The sequence below is a fragment of the Schistocerca nitens genome, chromosome 9 (genome assembly GCF_023898315.1).
Source record: "Schistocerca nitens isolate TAMUIC-IGC-003100 chromosome 9, iqSchNite1.1, whole genome shotgun sequence".
Taxonomy (NCBI): Eukaryota; Metazoa; Arthropoda; class Insecta; order Orthoptera; family Acrididae; genus Schistocerca; species Schistocerca nitens.
In genome coordinates, this window is record NC_064622.1 from 29642330 (window position 1) to 29656830 (window position 14501).

Here is a 14501-nt window from a genome sequence, read left to right on the forward strand (position 1 = left end):
GAGACCTCCGTAACGAGTGAAATCTGTTCCCAGTATTTGCAGGAACTGACAAATTCAGAGCCACTCTAACTCTGATATTCCAGATGAAATTATGAAATTGTGAATACGAACATAGAAGAGGATTTCCCCCCCCCCCTCTCCCCAACTGCCACTCCTTGGACTTGGCCATCCTGATGGTCTCTACATCACTACCAAGGTCGAGAAATTTACATGTCGCACTCGTTGACAAGTGCCAATCTTCATCAATTAAGCTCAACCAGCTTGCCGAGTTATGGAGAGCACAGCCGGGCTCCTCGTAGAGCCCCCAGGCTTTCCAGTACGCCAGAATGCAGTGTCTGTGCTGAGTCCAGCAGAAAGAGTTTGGAATCCAGAGCTCGTCGTGACGGGATAGTACCGTCACTAAGACAGTAATGTGATTTTTCATTCCAAAAGGTGGTAGTTACTTAGTTACCATGTCAAACTTTAAACTGTTTCCAGATTTTCAGTATTGCGACGAACGAGTTATTTCCTCTTATGTGTCATACAATGAGGTGGCAAAACCCTTGAAGTACCTCCTAATGTAGTATCTGACCTCCTCGTGGCCGACGTAGTAACTCGACGCGGCGTGGACTCAACAAATTGTTGGAAAGCTCTGCAGAAATATGGAGCAAAGCTGCCTCTAAAGCCTCCATAATTACGAAAGGGTTGCCAGTGCCGGAGTTTGTACACGAACTGACCCATAAATGCTCGATGGGATTCATGTTAGACGAACTGGGTGACCAAATCATTGTCTCGAACTATCCAGAATGTTCTTCAGACCAGTCGTGAACAATTGTGATCCAGTAACAGAGCATATGTGATATTCCGGGGTGTGGCCTGGAGTATTTTATCTTGCTAGAAGCTCGCCTTGCTGCAGTTTGATACACGTGAATATAGTACTTATGTGGAATGAGGCAGATGGTATAGTATATTCTGTTCCCGTTGGAAAATCCGCCAGTTGTACTCAACTTCCTTCTGATTGATCAGAAACACAGGTTTCAAGTTGGAGATGACAGTATAGCAGCCTCCGCCGAAGAACATCCCACGACCGACGAGCTGTCTTCTGCGCTGTGGACACAACTTTAGAAGACGACAGGTTGGACGAAAGAACGGTTATCGACTCTTATTGAATTTCTACAGATCGCTCCAGGTACCAGATGTGACTTCCAACACGACAACGTACAAGTTTATACATACTCATCCACGAAAATGCCATCGTTGTTTGGGAACGGGAAGAATATTAATGGTCTCCAAGTAGGTGCACACAACTGTTTCCAGTGAAGGACCCAGTTCATTCCATACGAACACAGCCCACATCATTATGGAGCCTCCACCTTTCTGCACAATTAGGGTCCATGTCTTCGTGGGGTGTGCGCCACACTCTGACACTGTCATCAGCTCTTATCAACTGAAATCCGAAACTCATCCGACCAGGCCACTGTTTTCCAGTCGTCTAAGCACCAACCGATATGATCGATAGTCCAAGAGAACGGCTGTAGGTGATGCTGCGGTCTTAGCAAAGCCACTCGCATCGGTCCTCTGCTGCCATAGACCTTTAACATCAGATTTCACTGCATCTTGGTAATGGATCCGTTCGTCATACATTCCACAATGGTTTCTGTGGTTATTTCATGCAGTTTTGCTTGTCTGCTAGCACTGGCGACTCTACGCAGGCTCTGCTGCTTTCGGTCGTTAAGTGAAGGCCACTGGTCACAGCGTAGTCCATGGTAAGAGGTAATGCCAGTAATTTTGTACTCTCTCGGCACACTCTTGATACTGTGGAGAAAGGAGTACTGAATTCCCTAACGATTTCCGAAATGGAGTGTCTATGCAATTAGCTAAATCATTCCATATTCAAAGACCGTCAGTTCCCATCGTGAGGCCAAACTCACATCGTACTCGTTCTTAAATGAATCATCTGAGTACAAATGAGAGCTTCGCTTTGCTCTGTTCTTCAATACTTTGTGAAAGCGATACTACCTCCGTCTGCATATGTGCGTATTGCGGTCCTATGACATTTGTCACCCAAGTGTAATGACGTTGTGATTAGGCACTACCATTCTGTATTATACGTCTACTGCCTAACTGTTCCGATTGTAGTGCCATTAGATGGTGAGAATACACCAGAAGCGATACCAGGCCACAGATGCAAGGAGCTGCTACTACTACTACGCAACTGCCGCAGCAGGGCGCGAAGCGCGCCACACTGCAGGCCATCTGTTCGCCGCACAGTGGCTGGTTCGACAACAAACTGCCCGCTCCGAGCCCTTCATACGCGGATAAGTCATACCCGAGGGCGGCACGCTCGAGCGAATGTGAAAGAATAAAGTTGCCAATTTACAGAACTCTTACTGTCATCCAGAAAATCTGTGTAACATCACAGCAGGACAAGGTCTTCCTTGAAATGTGTTGTAAGGCTTTAGAACACACAATCAAGAGCATGTTGATCACTGTCCCCGCATAAAAAATTGTTTAAGGGGATAATTGATTCCATATCGTGTGGAACTAACTAATAACAAACGTGCATTCGTGGCATATGCTCTGCTAAAACATCTTTTATGACGGCTGACGTCTAGGCTACAATGAGACCAGGGTTCATAACTGAGATTACTGCGCCGAGAAGCTTTCGTGTGATAGTAGCTTGTATTACGAATTCCTATTTGGAAACTGGCATGTGTGGTATGTTCATCTTTATGTAGTAGTTGACGTTCGGGCATATGGAGTACCATCTACATTTGTAATTGTTTCTCCAAGTTGAACTCATTCTTAGCCCTCAAACAAACTCCATCATAAATTTCAACGATTTGGCATTGAGTATTTGGATTTCTATTAATAAAATTGTAAAAAATGGTTCAAATGGCTCTAAGCACTATGAGACTTAACATGTGAGGTCATCAGTCCCATAGACTTAGAACTACGTAAACCTAACTAACCTAAGGACATCACACCCATCCTTGCCCTAGGCAGGATTCGAACCTGCGAATATTGTAAAAAATTTCCAAAGAAAATGAAGTTTGAAAACAGTACCACTTGGAGGCTAATAGGGAATAGGAAAATACGAAATAGGGTTATGAAAAAAAAAACATTGTATGTAAGCAAAATACAATTCTTAGGTTGTTCTTAAAAGAATATCCTAAGAGTAACAGAAATATTAATTGAATTCGATAGCAAATGGGTTACGTTTATTAATTTGAAAACGATGTTCTGAAGCAATTAGCAATTGTGAAAGTAGTAAAGTGATTAATTTGACATTCGTCTCCTTGCATAAGCTGCAACTCTAATTTTCGTGCTCAGCACTTGCGCAGTGAAGGTCGGTTTTATGTAATACAGAGTTTTTCGCATTGCCCGACTTGGTATCTTGGATTTCAGTACATATCGGAACCAAATACACAGCCAGAAAACAATTGGTACTCTTGGAAAGGAGACGTCAACTTTGCTCGAATGACTGGATATGCCGTGTTGGGGGAGAACTGATTTACTAATAATGGTTTCAAAGTCGTCAGCCAACTGATAGCGTAGTGAACCAACTACCAGAGTGCCATCTTCACCTACCCTTTAATAAACAGTATTAACAGCCAGAAGGATCAGTTTGGTGCCAACGTTTGAAGCAAACAGGAAACCATGCCAAGGAGACACACTAATGCTTCACAGCCTTCAGAGAGAGTTTCAAAGGGGTCATATCGTGGCCTGACTGAATAAATGGTCCTTTGGGAGAATTGCCACACAGGTGCATCGTGCTGCGTCAGTTCTGTAACGATCCTGGTACCAATGGTCACGCGAATGTTCTCACACCCGTAGACGAGGTTGTGGACACCCACGCAGCACTGGCGCCAACCAGGATCGTCGTATTATAACAACAGCAGTGGTAGATCGCACAGGCACCACAGTACATATAACAGAGATTGTGGGACCAGTCTTGTCAACATGAACTGTTGTGAACCGGTTATTAACATTGGAACCGCAGGCACGGATACTGTAGCTCATCTTCCACTCACGGCGCAGTTCTCTTCGACTGGCACCATTAGAAGATCACTTACAAGGCGCGCCATGCTCTTCAGTTGTGAAAGAGCGTACGACGTAGCCCTGGCGAGCGCTGTTCTACATCTACATTTATACTCCGCCAGCCACCCAACGGTGTGTGGCGGAGGGCACTTTACTTTCCACTGTCATTACCTCCCTTTCCTCTTCCAGTCGCGTATGGTTCGCGGGAAGAACGACTGTCTGAAAGCCTCCGGCGCGCTCTAATCTCTCTAATTTTACATTCGTGATCTCCTCGGAGGGTATAAGTAGGGGGAAGCAATATATTCGATACCTCATCCAGAAACGCACCCTCTCAAAAGCTGGACAGCAAGCTACACCGCGATGCAGAGCGCCTCTCTTACAGAGTCTGCCACTTGAGTTTGTTAAACATCTCCGTAACGCTACCACGGCTACCAAATAACCCTGTGACGAAACGCGCCGCTCTTCTTTGGAACTTGTCTATCTCCTCCGTCAACCCGATCTGGTACGGATCCCACACTGATGAGCAATACTCAAGTACAGGTCGAACGAGTGTTTTGTAAGCCACCTCCTTTGTTGATGGACTACATTTTCTAAGGACTCTCCCAATGAATCTCAACCTGGCACCCGCCTTACCGACAATTAATTTTATATGATCATTCCACATCAAAACGTTCCGTACGTATACTCCCAGATATCTTACAGAAGTAACTGCTACCAGTGTTTGTTCCGCTATCATATAATCATACAATAAAGGATCCTTCTTTCTATGTATTCGCAATACATTACATTTATCTATGTTAAGGGTCAGTTGCCACTCCCTGCACCAAGTGCCTATCCGCTGCAGATCTTCCTGCATTTCGCTACAATTTTCTAATGCTGCAACTTCTCTATACTACAGCATCATCCGCGAAAAGCCGCATGGAACTTCCGACACTATCTACTAGGTCATTTATATATATTGTGAAAAGTGATGGTCCCATAACACTCCCGTGTAGCACGCCAGAGGTTACTTTAACGTCTGTAGACGTCTCTCCATTGATAACAACATGCTGCGTTCTCTTTGCTAAAAACTCTTCAATCCAGCCACACAGCTGGTCTGATATTCCGTAGGCTCTTACTTTGTTTGTGAGGCGATAGTGCGGAACTGTATCGAACGCCTTCCGGAAGTCAAGAAAAATATCATCTACCTGGGAGCCTGTATCTAATATTTTCTGGGTCTCATGAACAAATAAAACGAGTTGGGTCTGACACGATCGCTGTTTCCGGACTCCATGTTGATTCCTACATAGTATATTCTGGGTTTCCAAAAACGACATGATACTCGAGCAAAAAACATGTTCTAAAATTCTACAACAGATCGACGTCAGAGATATAGGTCTATAGTTTTGCGCATCTGCTCGACGACCCTTCTTGAAGACTGGGACTACCTGTGCTCTTTTCCAATTTGGAACCTTCCGTTTGTAGGGAAGCAGCCTACTCACGCCGTAGTAAATTCACATCAGTCTTTCCATTGTGTGCCAGCCCAGTCCGCTGTAACTAGCTCTGACGTCATAAATGTTGCGCAATACTTTAAAAATCAAGTAAATAACCTAAAACATTTCTAGCATGTCAGGAGTAATACTAAATTAATGTGTGTTGAATATCAGTTCGATAACTTTAGCCATTTTCGAAATTTAGACGTTTTTCTGTAAAAATCATTGGCGCAACAGAAAAGAGCTAGAGAATTATAAATTTATATTTAGATTCCTTTTTCATAATGATTTAATACAAGCAGTCTTCTGGATCTCACAATATAAGATTTTAGTTGAAATTCATGATTTTCTGGTTTTTGTCTTAGAAATTAAGGAAGCAAGATAGATTAAGTAGGCTAATAAATAAGGCTACGATGTTTATATTTAAGTAGAATGGAGATCCGCTATAACCATAAAGATGTGAGAAGTTTCATTTGAATAACTATAAAACTATAGCGGTAGCGTATCTCCAAAGGGCCAGTTCAGAGCTCGTCTACTGCGTGCAGTGTAATTAAATTAATTCTCTCGCCCAAAATATTTAACTTAGCCACGTCAAACTTTTATTATGATTACTTACCTATGTGCTGAATGCTCATTTAAATTAAGAGCTTCATCGGCCATCAGCAAAAGAAGCTATGATTTATTCAATAACTTAATGTGGTGCATTACTAGCCCAGCGGCTAGTCGGGAGAGCCGATTTGATCAGGCGTTTCTTAGCCGTCCGCACCGCGGCTTTATATATAAGAACGCTGTGCGAGGAGGCAAGGCCCCAGTTCTCTCCAGACGCTGAATAGCACACCACCTGTGTCGGGAGTCGCGTCGCGTCGGTATCATTGCTACAAACAGCCTCGGATGCCGTATTAAGTTACTCGGGGTAGGCGTAACCATGAAATCATTTTCGAGTGAGGTGTTAATTCTGGGTTGACTTTAATTATCTACCTTCAGTTTGCGTATGTCGTTTTTTCACGTGCCGTCGCTGGACAGACATTCTACCGTTATTTAGCGTGGCGTTTGATGAACCTAATCATCAAACTATGACAAGCATTCACTTAAACATTTAATTTGGACAGTTATAGTTGCATCAGCGCATTAGACTCTGAACTGCTCTGTTAGTCAGATTGTGTGGATTCCTTTTTTTTTCATCTGTGACTTTCAGAATACAGAGAATTTTTAGAAAATCGTTTTTTGATTATGAATCCCAGTCAGTCTCCTAATTTCTCAGAGCTATGAGCTGCAGCTATAAGTGTGTTTCTCAGATGAAGTGGGCACTAGGAATTCTAATAACAGGCTTCACGTTTTGCTAATCACTTTCTGGTTGCCAATATTGTAGTTAGAGAGCCCGTGTTGAGAACGGCAAAAGTGAGCATAAATAATAGGAACATTTAACAACCATAATTCCACCCGCCACCGCACATATGGTGAATCGGCCGGGAAGTGTTTAAACATTCAAACATTTATACAACAGTAAATTTTCTACCCGCTACCCCACATATGGTGCATCGGTTGGGAAATGCAATGTTTCTACATTCTACAGAATTTTTATACAGCAATCATATTTTCTACCGCCGCCCCACACGTTCCTCTAGAGACTTGCGGTACACGGCTGTTAGAAGGGGGGCAAGTTCTTTCGCGTACTCTGTGTAGAATCGAATTGGTATCCCGTCAGGTACAGTGGACTTTCCTCTGTTGAGTGATTCCAGTTGCTTTTCTATTCCTTGGACACTTATTTCGATGTCAGCCATTTTCTCGTTTGTGCGAGGATTTAGAGAAGGACCTGTAGTGCGGTCTTCCTCTGTGAAACAGCTTTGGAAAAAGGTGTTTAGTATTTCAGCTTTTATGCGTGTCATCCTCTGTTTCAATGCCATCATCATCCCGGAGTGTCTGGATATGCTGTTTCGAGCCACTTACTGATTTAACGTAAGACCAGAACTTCCTAGGATTTTCTGTCAAGTCGGTACATAGAATTTTACTTTCGAATTCACTGAACGCTTCACGCATAGCCCTCCTTAAGCTAACTTTGACATCGTTTAGCTTGTTTGTCTGAGAGATTTTGGCTGCGTTTAAACTTGGAGTGAAGCTCTCTTTGCTTTCGCAGTAGTTTCCTACCTTTGTTGTTGTACCACGGTGGGTTTTCCCGTCCCTCACAGTTTTACTCGGCACGTACCTGTCTGAAACGCATTTTACGATTGCCTTGAACTTTTCCCATAAACACTCAACATTGTCAGTGTCGGAACAGAAATTTTCGTTTTGATGTGTTAGATAGTCTGAAATCTGCCTTCTATTACTCTTGCTAAACAGATAAACCTTCCTCCCTTTTTTTATATTTCCATTAACTTCCATATTCAGGGATGTTGCAATGGCCTTATGATCACTGATTCCCTGTTCTGCACTTACAGAGTCGAAAAGTTCGGGTCTGTTTGTTACCATTACGTCCAAGATGTTATCTCCACGAGTCGGTTCCCTGTTTAATTGCTCGAGGTAATTTGCGGATAGTGCACTCAGTATAATGTCACTCGGTGCTCTGTCCCTACCACCCGTCCTAAACATCTGAGTGTCCCAGTCTATATCTGGCAAATTGAAATCTCCACCTAAGACTATAACATGCTGAGAAAATTTATGTGAAATGTACTCCAAATTTTCTCTCAGTTGTTCTGCCACTAATGCTGCTGAGTCGGGAAGTCGGTAAAAGGAGCCAATTATTAACCAAGCTCGGTTGTTGAGTGTAACCTCCACCCATAATAATTCACAGGAACTATCCACTTCTACTTCACTACAGGATAAACTACTAACAGTGACGAACACCCCACCACCGGTTGCATGCAATCTATCCTTTCTAAACACCGTCTGTAACTTTGTAAAAATTTCGGCAGTATTTATCTCTAGCTTCTGCCAGCTTTCTGTACCTATAACAATTTCAGCTTCGGTGCTTTCTATCAGCGCTTGAAGTTCCGGTACTTTACCAACGCAGCTTCGACAGTTTACAATTACAATACCGATTGCTGCTTGGTCCCCGCATGTTCTGACTTTGCCCCGCACCCGTTGAGGCTGTTGCCCTTTCTGTACTTGCCCAAGGCCATCTAACCTAAAAAACCGCCCAGCCCACGTCACACAACCCCTGCTACCCGTGTAGCCGCTTGTTGCGTGTAGTGGACTCCTGATCTATACAGCAGAACCCTAAACCCCACCACCCTATGGCGCAAGTCGAGGAATCTGCAGCCCACACGGTCGCAGAACCGTCTCAGCCTCTGATTCAGACCCTCCACTCGGCTCTGTACCAAAGGTCCGCAGTCAGTCCTGTCGACGATGCTGCAGATGGTGAGCTCTGCTTTCATCCTGCTAGCGAGACAGGCAGTCTTCACCAAATCAGATAGCTGCTGGAAGCCAGAGAGGATTTCCTCCGATCCATAGCGACACACATCATTGGTGCCAATATGAGCGACCACCTGCAGATGGGTGCACCCTGTACCCTTCATGGCATCCGGAAGGACCCTTTCCACATCTGGAATGACCCCCCCCCACCCCCCCAGTATGCACACGGAGTGCACATTGGTTTTCTTCCCCTCTCTTGCTGCCATTTCCCTAAGGTGCCCCATTACGCGCCTGACGTTGGAGCTCCCAACTACCAGTAAGCCCACCCTCTGCGACCGCCCGGATCTTGCAGACTGAGGGGCAACCTCTGGAACAGGACAAGCAGCCATGTCAGGCAGAAGATCAGTGTCAGCCTGAGACAGAGCCTGAAACCGGTTCGTCAGACAAACTGGAGAGGCCTTCCATTCAGCCCTCCGGAATGTCTTTCGCCCCCTGCCACACCTTGAGACGACCTCCCACTCTACCACAGGTGAGGGATCAGACTCAATGCGAGCAGTATCCCGGGCAACCACAGTCGTAGTCCGATCGGGGGATGCGTGGGACGAGCTGGCCGTCCCCGACAAACCCCCATCCAGACCCCCACAGTGATGCCCATTGGCAACAGCCTCAAGCTGTGTGACCGAAGCCAACACTGCCTGAAGCTGGGAGCGAAGGGATGCCAACTCAGCCTGCATCCGAACACAGCAGTTGCAGTCCCTATCCATGCTAAAAACTGTTGTGCAAAGAACGTCTGAACTAATCTACAGAGAGCGCAAACAAATCGACACAAAATTTAAACGGTTATTAAAATACAAGATTGCCTAGTAAATGCAGTAATGCTGCTACTTGCGCACTGCTGACACACTGCTCGGCGGCGGAAGGAGACTACGCGATTTTACACTGTTCAGGTAATAAAACGCGATGCTACAACTCTCAAACACTATAATACGCCCGAAATTTATGAATTAAACAATGCAAGTACCAAAAACACGCAAAGAAAGTTAAGAATTAAAGTATGTAACAAGTGAGTGAGCTAGGAGTATACGACTTGCTGCTGCAGCTGCTTATCCAACGGCGGCATGGAGCGCACTGACTGTGACCAACCGACACTGTTACCTACAGTCCATTTGTCTGGGACGGACTGGTCCCACCTCAGGCCTTATGGCCTGGGTTGCGATAAGCATCCAGGAAAGTGATGTGTTGGTCCAACAGGATAATTCTTGCACACACACTGTCCGTGAAACTCAAGGAGCCATGCAAGATTTGCAGCATCTTACCTTGAAACATCCCCTTAGAAAATATTTATAAATGACAGTGCTGGCAAACCTCTTACGTCATTTCATTTACAAACAGCTGAGCAAAACTCAAGGTACTCACACATTTCTCTCTTTACTTATTCTGATCATCACTAAACTGACACACAATATGTTTCGCGCAACGCAGTCTGACTTTCACTAATCCCTACAAAAGATTGGCCCTGACTAACAATAACCTATACCTTTCACGAATCACTTACCTCACAAAAATCTTCGTTAGTCGAACTACTGCAATACAGCGAGCGCCTATACAGCCAGCTAAGTAAAGATTCTAACTACTGAAGGCACTAACTACTGATAGGCATAGTTAGCAAATGAAAGATTTTGATAGAGAGCAAACAATGTATTTACCTTAATAGTGTTCAAAAGTCATAATATATATATTTCATGACATCCAGTCTTACAAATTTCGTTTTTCTGACGGACAAACGTCCAGATCGTCCGCTCTCTAAATTCTGCCATCTCTCTCCCAACATCCACCACTGCTAGCGGCTCACCTCCAACTGCGCAACGCTACGCGCTGTTCACATCCAACTGCCCAACACCACAATAATGAACATTCCAACAATGGAAACCAGCCACAGACTGCACAGCACAGCCAGTGATTTTCCTACAGAGCGCTACGTGGCGTTACCAACATAAAAACATAAACAGCCTACTTACAACCTAACTAGCACGATCTCTGGAGTTATCTCTAGTCAAGCAAATGTGGGATATGATGGGCCAAGGAGTGACACGTGCAGCTTGTCAAGCAACAGCTCTTACAGAACTACGTGAACAAGCCGAGCAGGATTGGCATAACGTATCAGAGGTCAGTATTGACGACCCGTACGATCAACTACATGCGAGAGGCAGCGCCTGCATTCCCACCCATGGAGGCTACACTATGTACCAATTACGGTTTTTGACTATGGGTCCATACCTGGTACCTTAGAACCGCTTGTGCTGTTTATGTATGAATATAATCATTTCATATACTCCACATGCACAGTTGCAACAATAAATCTTGAATGCTTTGGAAACCTCTAAAAATGTGTAGTAATTCTTTTTCCTGCAGTGCATATTCATAGCCAAATATCGAGCAGTTCATAAGGATCTACAAATCTTTTACTTGATAGAGCTCGTAGTTTTAATGCTTAGAATACATTTACAATCATCTTTGCATATTTTTTAAAAGTTATTTCCAAAAATTCTATCTAACAACGAAAACAATGTGTTTGCGCCTTACCTCATCTGGAGATGAATTCGTCCCACTAAAGAGCATGAAGGGAACATTTTGCAGTATACCATGCTTCTCCCGCTTAGGAGCACCGTTAGATGGATGAGGAATCTCGGAATTGCATATTGCCCAATAATTCACAATATCCGTAGTTCATCTGCAAGGACCACCAAGGTCCTGATCACGGGAGCCGGCAGCTGTGGTCGAGTGGTTCTAGGTGCTTCAGTCCTGAACCTCGCTGCTGCTACGGTCGCAGGCCTAGGGCATGGACGTGTTTGATGTCGTTAGGTTAGTTAGGTTTAAGCAGTTCTAAGTCTATGGGACTGATGACCTCAGATGTTAAGTCCCATAGTGCTTAGAGCCATTTGATCACGGGAGCCGAGGTGCTACAGTCTACCACTGAAGTCTGTTGATCGTTTGTAGACTCTCACTGAAGCTTCCGCAACTCATGTGTTAATCCTACTTAATGCTTGTCACATACCAGTGAACAAAAAAAAAAAAAAAAAAAAAAAAAATGGTTCAAATGGCTCTGAGCACTATGGGACTTAACATCTATGGTCATCAGTCCCCTAGAACTTAGAAATACTTAAACCTAACTAACCTAAGGACATCACACAACACCCAGTCATAACGAGGCAGAGAAAATCCCTGATCCCGCCGGGAATCGAACCCGGGACCAGTGAACAAAACTGTAGATTTGCTCGAGTAAGGGTATTATAAGTTCCTTCCTTTGCAGATGGTTTAAGATTCTTTAGAACGATTTTCATAAAAACATCTCCCGTCAGCTTCTTTTTAGATTTTATTCCATTTAAATCAGCTCTGCACGATAATTCTGGGTGTTTGACGTATGGAGTCCAAACTGGTTCAAGTGTCTCTGAGCACTATGGGACTTAACAACTGAGGTCATCAGTCCCCTTGTAATTAGAACTATTGAAACCTAAGGACACCACACACATCCATGCCCGAGGTTGGATTCGAACCTGCGACCGTAGCGGTCGCGCGATTCAAGACTGAAGCGCCTAGAACCGCTCGGCCACACCGGCTGGTAAATGGAGTCCAGTCCAGCGAATGTCCACCATGGTGTGTTCGAGAGGTGTCACATCGCATCCCGTAGTTACGCACATTGAATTTTAATTGTTTATGTGGTGGGTAGCTTGCCATTGTTATCACCTTCACTACCAGCGTCTTCATCGTGAGCTTCATACCAACAGTGTACTATGAGATTACTTTAACATATGGCTTTGGAATACTGATTTATTTTTTCCACCATTTCTTGGTAAATTTTGTTTAGAGTGTGTTGGGCACATTTGCTAGGAGGAAAGCTTTGCGTTTTTCTCACCATAAGGTGTTTTTCCAGTGTAGTCTCTGGGTCATCTTTGTCGGAATGACGCAGTCAATGAATCTTATTGGGAAGGATGAAGGTGCTCTGGGAGTTGTGCAGTTTTCACTGAAGTACGACTACGGCCTGCTGCCTGTCTTGGTCTGTAGAGTTGGCACCTCTTCCAGATCTAAGTGGAAAGCGCCATGCCACAACTACCATCCCCAGAGAATATTTGAGCACGATATTTTTGTCCAGTCGTTTCGGAGATCACTCCTAAATTTGTTGCACCCAGTCGAAATGTGAGGCCTGGCCAATGTGTTTCGAACAAAGAAGCAGGCCAATCGATGGCACACCGCTCCTTTTACCACCAACCTCCCATCTGCTATAATGCATTACGTATGCCATGAGTAGGAAGTTTCTGCAGCGTTTACTCATTTCTTTATAAAACAATCAATGTTCTCGGACGTCATACTGGCAACAGCATTCCGTTGCCCTTCCACACATAGATTTTCTTTCAAAGTACGAGTGGACGGAGAGCTATGATTCGTTGAATGTGAGCCTAGGCTTCCGCGGCAGTTGTCACTGACAATAAAATTCTTCTGGGCTGTTGACCGCATTGTCAATATGTAAAATTTCCCATCGTTTCGGCCACTATTAACCAGGAAGGACCGCAGGATCAGCGATGACGAACACAAGAAGACGGAACTGCGAAACGTTAGGTCCATTTTTGGAGCCAGTGGTAATGGCAAGAATATGATAAAATAACTATGAAAACAAAGGATGAAGGCCGACAGGGACGAACAGAAGGAAGCACCCTATTACTGTACGTGCAGTAGGTGACTAAACGTGTAGGCGAAGTTCTCTGCTGAGCCGTCATCAAGCCAATCTTTCGGAGGAATACCGTATTTACTCGAATCTAAGCCGCACTTTTTTTTCGGTTTTTGTAATCCAAAAAACTGCATGCGGGTTAGAATCGAGTGCAAAGTACGTGGAAGTTCTGAAAAATGTTGGTAGGTGCCGCCACAACTAACTTCTGCCGTCGAATATATGTAGCGCTACACAGGCATGCTCTGGAGGCACAAAGATAAACCTATGCGTCAGAAAAAAAAAATAAAAAAAAAACGGTGGAAGACGAACTTTTTTCTCCGCCCCGAGTTTCGACCACTGCATTTTCATACATTATCCAACGAAGTAAATACAAATTCCATATTGTTCATCATCGAATGTAGCAGTATTTCAATGTACTACGAAAATCCGACTGGCTAGACTGTTTGGGATGTTTGTCAATATGGCCAACTCTACGTTCTGAATTTTTTCCTACCTGTGAGAAGAGATGGTTGCTAATAGGAACTTTTATGAATTGTGAATCACATGCAGTATTCTCTTCACCATAAGAATAATACGAATATAAACATTTTGCCATGTATTCTTTCGTGTTTGCTGCTATCTCATTTAAATCCTGTCTGCCTAATAAACTAGAGTGAGACAACACCAAACGTGGAAGAATATACATATCATGTCATGTTTATATTCGTATTATTCTTATGCCTAATAGTGATACAGTCCAGATATGAAGCACGGCAATTGAATAGATTTTTAAATCTAAGATGACTCTAATTTCTGTGCAGAATGTAATGTACTACAGAGGCGTCTGCAAAGATTTTCAAATGAAGAAAAATGTTCGCTAAACTCTCGTTCAGAACATCTTCTATCATACGCAGTCTATTATTTGGTTCTTGTTGATCAATATCAAAGACAGCAGCAGT